Raw genomic sequence first — 6,519 nt, 5'->3', positions numbered from 1 at the left:
TCTGATAATTATCTGTACAAAACAGTTAAAAGTTTGGACACTTATTACTCATTCAAGGATTTTTCTCTTTTTACTATTTTCTACATTGTAAAATAATAGTGAAGACATCAAAACTATAAAATAACACATATGGAATCATATAGTAACCAAAAAAGTGTTATTTTACATTTTGATTCTTCAAAGTAGCCACCCTTTGCCTTGATGAAAGCTTTGCACATTCTTGGCATTCTCTCAACCAGCTTCATGAGGTAGTCACCTGGAATGCTTTTCCAACAGTCTTGAAGGAGTTCCCACATAATGCGGGCAATTGTTGGCTGCTTTTCCTTTACTCTGCAGTTCAACTCATCCCAAACCATCTCAATTGTGTTGAGGTCAGGTGATTGTGGAGGCCAGGTCATCTGATGCAGCTCCCCATCACTCTCCTTCTTGGTAAAATTCGCACTGAGCTAAAGGGTAGAGCTGCCGCTTTCAAGGTGCAGGACTCTAACCCGGAAGCTTACAAGAAATCCTGCTATGCCCTCCGAAGAACCATCAAACAGGCAAAGAGTCAATTACTATTACAGACTACAAATGGAAGCACAGCCGCGAGCTGCTCAGTGACACGAGCCTACAAGATGAGATAAATCACTTCTATGCTCGCTTCGAGGCAAGCAACACTGAGGCATACATGAGAGCATCAGCTGTTCCGGATGACTGTGTGATCACGCTCTCCGTAGTCGACGTGAGTAAGACCTTTAAACAGGTCAACATTCACAAGGCTGCGGGGCCAGACGGATTACCAGGACGTCTGCTCCGGGCATGTGCTGACCAACTGGCAGGTGTTTTCAATTACATTTTCAACATGTCCCTGATTGAGTCTGTAATACCAACATGTTTCAAGCAGACCACCATAGTCCCTGTGCCCAAGAACACAAAGGCAACCTGGCTAAATGACTACAGACCCGTAGCACTCACATCCGTAGCCATGAAGTGCTTTAAAAGGTTGGTAATGATTCACATCCACACCATTATCCCAGAAACCCTAGACCCACTCCAATTTGCATACCGCACAAACAGATCCACAGATGATTCAATATCTATTGCACTCCACACTGCCCTTTCCCACCTGGACAAAAGGAACACTTATGTGAGAATGCTATTCATTGACTTCAGCTCTGTGTTCAACATCATAGTGCCCTCAAAGCTCATCACTAAGCTAAGGATCCTGGGACTAAACACCTCCCTCTGCAACTGGATCCTGGACTTCCTGACGGGCCGCCCCCAGGTGGTGAGGGTAGGTAGTAACACATCTGCCACTCATCCTCAACACTGGAGCTCCCCAGGGGTGCATGCTCAGTCCTCTCCTGTACTCCCTGTTCACCCACAACTGCATGGCCAGGCATGACTCCAACACCATCATTAAGTTTGCAGACGACACAACAGTGGTAGGCCTGATCACCGACAATGATGAGACAGCCTATAGGGAGGAAGTCAGAGACCTGGCCGGGTGGTGCCAGAATAACAACCTATCCCTCAACATAACCAAGACTAAGGAGATTATTGTGGACTACAGGAAAAGGAGGACCGAGCACGCCCCCATTCTCATCGACGGGGCTGTAGTGGAGCAGGTTGAGAGCTTCAAGTTCCTTTGTGTCCACGTGAGTGCTACGGGTCGGTAATCATTTAGGCAGGTTACCTTTGTGTTCTTGGGCACAGTCACTATGGTGGTCTGCTTAAAACATATTGGTATTACAGACTCGGACAGGGAGAGGTTGAAAATGTCAGTGAAGACACTTGCCAGTTGGTCAGCGCATGCTCACAGTACACGTCCGTCCTGGTAATGCGTCTGGCCCTGCGGCATTGTGAATGTTGACCTGTCTAAAGGACTTACTCACATCGGCAGCAGAGAGCGTGAGTAAGACCTTTAGACAGGTCAACATTCACAGTTCACAACATTCACAGTTGATGTTGAGATGTGTCTATTACTTGAACTCTGTGATGCATTTATTTGGTCTGCAATCTGAGGTGCTGTTAATTGCCGATTTCTGAGGCTGGTAACTTTAATGAACTTATCCTCTGCAGCAGAGGTAACTCTTGGTCTTCCTTTCGTGGTCCTCATGAGAGCCAGTTTCATCATAGCACTTGGTTTTTGCAACTGCACTTGAATAAACTTTCAATGTTCTTGAGATTTTCTGGATTGACTGACCTTCATATATTAAAGTAATGATGGAATGTCATTTCTCTTTGCTTATTTGAGCTGTTCTTGCCATAATATGGAGTTGGTCTTTTACAAAATAGGGCTATTTTCTATATACCAACCATACCTATATACCAAACTGATTGGCTCAAACGCATTAAGGAAAGAAATTCCACGAATAAACTTTTAACAAGGCACACCTGTTATTTGAAATGCATCCAGGTGACTACCTCATGAAGCTGGTTGAGAGAATGTCAAGAGTGTGCAAAGCTGTCAACAAAGGCAAAATATATTTTGATTTGTTTAACACTTTTTTGGTTATAACATGATTCCATATGTGTTATTTCAAAGTGTTGATGTCTTCACTATTATTCTACAATGTAGAAAATAGTAAAACTAAAGAAAAACTCTTGAATGAGTCGGTGTTCTAAAACTTTTGACCGGTAATGTATGTAGCATGCTACTCTATTTACCAAAAGATAATATGCAATCTCATGCATACTCTTCAACCGGTTGCTTTCCGCACCCTCCCGCCCGACTAGCATCACTACTCTGGAAGGTTCTGACCTAGAATATGTGGAAAACTACAAATACTTAGGTGTCTGGCTAGACTGCAAACTCCCCTTCCAGACTCACATTAAGCATCTCAAATCCAAAATTAAATCTAGAATTGGCTTCCTACTTCGCAACAAAGCCTCCTTCACTCATGCTGCCAAACATACCCTCGTAAAACTGAGTATCCTACCGATCCTTGATTTCGGCGATGTCATTTACAAAATAGCCCCCAACACTCTACTCAGCAAATACACCAACAAATACAAATACAAATAACAAATAACAAACAAATACACCATGACAGCGCAATACACAAGGGGTGGAACAGTGGCAAAGGTACCCACAGGACAAACAGAATAATATTAGGCTGAGGAGAGATTAAATAGCATTAATACAACAAAAATAATTCTAAACACACCTATAGTTTATCACACTGCCATCCGTTTTGTCACCAAAGCCCTATATACTACCCACCACTGCGACTTGTATGCCCTCGTTGGCTGGCCCTCACTACATATTTGTCACCAAACTCACTGGCTCCAGGTTATCTATAAGTCTTTGCTAGGTAAAGCGCCACCTTATCTCAGCTCACTGGTCACCATAGCAACACCCACCCGTAGCACGAGCTCCAGCAGGTATATTTCACTGGTCATCCCCAAAGCCAACACTTCTTTTGGCTGCCTTTCCTTCCAGTTCTCTGCTGCCAATGACTGGAACGAATTGCAAAAATCACTGAAGCTGGAGACTTATATCTCCCTCTCTAACTTTAAGCATCAGCTGTCAGACAAGCTTACCGATCACTGCACTTGTACACAGCCAATCTGTAAATAGCACACCCAACTACCTCATCTCCATAATATTACTTACCCTCTTGCTCTTTTGCACCCCAGTATCTCTACTTGCACATCATCTGCACATCTATCACTCCAGTGTTAATGCTAAATTGTAATTATTTCGCCTCAATGGCCTATTTATTGCCTTACCTCCCTACTCTTCTACATTTGCACACACACTGTACATATATTTTTCTATTGTGTTATTGACTGTACATTTGTTTATGTGTAACTCTGTGTTGCTGTTTGGAAAGGCACACACCTGTCTACTTAAGGTAACCACAGTTGGCAGTGCATGTCAGAGCAAAAACCAAGCCATGAGGTCGAAGGAATTGTCCGTAGAGCTACAAAACAGGATTGTGTACCAAAAAATGTTGACAGCATTGAAAGTCCCCAAGAATACAGTGGCCTCCATCATTCTTAAATGGAAGAAGTTTGGAACCACCAAAACTCTTCCTAGAACTGACCGCCCGGCCAAACTGAGCAATCGGGGAAGAAGGGCCTTGGTCAGGGAGGTGACCAAGAACCTGATGGTCACTCTGACAGAGCTCCAGAATTAGTCTGTGGAGATGGGAGAACCTTCCAGAAGGATAACTATCTCTGCAGCACTCCACCAATCAGGCCTTTATGGTAGAGTGGCCAGACGGAAGCCACTGCTCAGTAGAAGACACATGACTGCCTGCTTGGAGTTCGCCAAAAGGCACTAATGGACTCTCAGACAATGAGAAACAAGATTGTTTGGTCTGACCAAACCAAGATTGAACACTTTGGCCTGAATGCAAAGCGTCACGTCTGAAGGAAACCTGGCACCATCCCTACGATGAAGCATGGTGTTGGCAGCATCATGCTGTGGGGATGTTTTTCTGTGACAGGGACTGGGAGACTAGTCCGGATCAAGGGAAAGATGAATGGAGAAAAGTACAGTGAGATCCATGATAAAAACCTGCTCCAGAGCACTCAGGTCCTCAAGACTGTCGCAAAGGTTCACCTTCCAACAGGACAATGACCCTAAGCACACAGCCAAGACGACGCAAGAGTGGCTTCGGGACAAGTCTATGAATGTCCTTGAGTGGCCCAGCCAGAGCCCTGACCTTAACCCGATCGCACATCTCTGGAGACCTGAAAATAGCTGTGCAGCGACACTCCCCATCCAACCTGACAGAGCTTGAGAGGATCTGCAGAAAAGAATGGTTGAAACTCCCCAAATAAAGGTGTGCCAAATTTGTAGCATCATACCCAAGAAGACTTGAGACTGTAATCACTGCCAAAGGTGCTTCAACAAAGTACTGAGTATAGGGTCTGAATAATTACGTAAATGTGATATTTTAGTGTTTTTATTTTTTTTATACTTTTGCAAAAATTTCTAAAAACTGGGTTTTTGCTTTGTAATTTTGGGTTATTGTGAGTAGATTGTTGAGGAAAATAAATAATACATTTTAGAATAAGGCTATAACATAACAAAATGTGGAAAACGTCTGAATGCACTGTAGGTACAGGAATGATTGTCGTCATCTGAGAACACGTGGTGATAACAGACTGGGACAAGGAAAGGTTGAAATTTACAGTGAATATGCCTGCCAGCTGTTCTGCACATGCTCTGAGAACGAGCTCTGGAATACTGTCAGGGCCCGCGGCCTTGCGGTTGTTGATCTGATTAAAGACCATTCTCACGTCGGCATTGGAGAGTGAGATCACCCAATCCTCTGGGTCTGGGTCGGTAACTGCCCTCACACCAGGCTCGATGTTGTTGGCATAGCAGGCATAAAATGCATTGAGTTTGTCTGGTAGAGAGGCATCATTGGGCAGATCACGGTTTGGTCTTCCTTTGTAATCCGTAAAGGACTGTAGCCCCTGCCACATGCAGCGGGCATGATTCTACCTTATTCCTATATTGTCCCATAGCAGGACTTCTTGTACTTATTCCGGTATTGTCCCATAGCAGGACTTCTTGTACTTATTCCTGTCCTCGGCCGTAGCCTCAGGGTTGTCTATGATAGCTCTGTGTGCGGTAGCCCTGCCCTTAAGTTTAGCGTCAACCTCAGTGTTAAACCAGGGCTTTTGATTGGGGAAGCAGCGAACCCTCACCGTGGGGACAACGTCGCCGATACATTTTCTAATGAAGCCGGTGACGGAGGTGGTTAGCTCATCAATGTTTTTGGCGGAGTCTCTAAACGAAACATATTCCAATCAGCACTAGCCAAGCAGTCCTATAGCATATCCTCCGAGTCTGGTGACCATTTCTCAATGGAGTGAATTGCGGGTACTTCCTGTTTCAGCTTCTGCTTGTAGACAGAAAGCAAGAGTACGGAGTCTTGATCTGATTTTCTGAATGGTGGACGAGGGAGAGCCTTGTATGCTTGCTTGTGGGTAGCAGTGGTCTAGGACTTTATCGCCCCTTGTGGAGTTGGAGACATGTTGATGGAAGTTGGGCATCACGTGTCTTAGTGACACTGAATTAAAATTGCCGGCAACCAGTAAGGCAGCCTCTGGGTGTAGGTTATCCTGCTTGTTTATAACCTTGTACAGTTCGTTTAGCGCCAGCTGTTATTTCTATTGTCCTGAGGTGGAATGTATACAGCAGTCACGATAACAGCTGAAAACTCCCTCGGGAGGTAGAAGGGTCGGCATTTGATCATCAGGTATTCCAAGATGGGTGAACAGTGGGTCAACACTTCCACCGCGCTGGAGATAGCACACCAGCTGGTGTTGATGAAGAGGCAAATCCCTCCCCCCCTCGAATTCCCTGACGCCACTGGCCTATCCGTCCGGTGAATGAAGAATCCATCGAGTTGGATAGCCGTGGGCGGTAACTTGTCCGAGAGCTATGTTTCTAAAAAACTAAGAAAATTAGTAGCAAATCCGCGATCGGATGTCAACCATCTTATTATCAAGTGGCCAGTAGAATGGACGGCAGAGGTTTTCCCCTTAACCAGGATCCCCCCTCTCTTGCCTCTT

Source organism: Salvelinus alpinus, chromosome 23, assembly GCF_045679555.1.
Source record: "Salvelinus alpinus chromosome 23, SLU_Salpinus.1, whole genome shotgun sequence".
Classification (NCBI taxonomy): Eukaryota; Metazoa; Chordata; class Actinopteri; order Salmoniformes; family Salmonidae; genus Salvelinus; species Salvelinus alpinus.
Note: the sequence above shows the minus strand (reverse complement) of the source record.